Source organism: Vanellus vanellus (assembly GCF_965231255.1).
Source record: "Vanellus vanellus genome assembly, chromosome: 6".
NCBI classification, from domain to species: domain Eukaryota; kingdom Metazoa; phylum Chordata; class Aves; order Charadriiformes; family Charadriidae; genus Vanellus; species Vanellus vanellus.
In genome coordinates, this window is record NC_138911.1 from 34784338 (window position 1) to 34785338 (window position 1001).

The window sequence follows — 1001 nt, forward strand, 5'->3', positions numbered from 1 at the left end:
GATTATTTGTAATTATGCTTATTCTCTTCAAACAGAAATGCTGCTATTAGGCCAGTTTTTGTTGTGTTGCGTAAAATCCATTATAACTTCAAAAATATTTCCCTTCCATCACAAGAGAGTTGAAGAAACATCCCGGAAGAAGACCTAACGAAAGATATTCAAAAGAAGTTAGTGAATAATTGCATTAATAAGATGACACGTAAGATAGTTCTCCCGGTCCCCAGGCATCAGAACAGCAGAACTTTTGCTCCACATTTACACAGTGCTTCTTCCCTTACTAAGAACTACAGAACCCTCACAATGTTTTAGTAAACTTCAAGTGCCAATGTTAGAAACAAAGTACCGTTCAAACTAGTGCTAAAGTCTCACAAGAGACTTGGTCAAAGCAGTAGAAATTCTGCATTTAACACACATAGGTATTCATTAAAGCAGAAACGTTTAAATACAAGAGTAAAAATCCTTGCGTGGGCATACACAAGTACAGATTTGACAGAGAACAATAATTAATTTCCACAGGCAAGTAATGACATTCCACTCTACTCCTTACACCTTAATCTGGCTTCTCATGCCTGACAATTCAGGCTAAAGACCTTAAATGTCCTGATAAAAATAACCACTCAGCTCTCGAATATAATACATATAACACGTGTTTTATACCACATCGCCTTTCTGTATCACAAACCAATGATACATTATCTTCAATACGTCCAATTAAAAGGTCATATAATTAATAAATAGTTGTATACAATACTATCAATACACTTCATTTTTCAAGTTCCTTTTAATCTTTTCATTTATTTATTTAGTGAAAGGAAATACTACAAAATACCTCAAAGTTTTATTACACACTGGAAGAACCAAGACCAAAAAAAACCAAACAACCAACATTCTTAAACCAAATGTTTGTGTTTGGGGGAGGAAGGTAAGGATGCTTATGTCATAATTAAGTTGAAAATTAAATATCAATAGCACTGTTTCGGAGGAGCAGCAATAAAAACTCC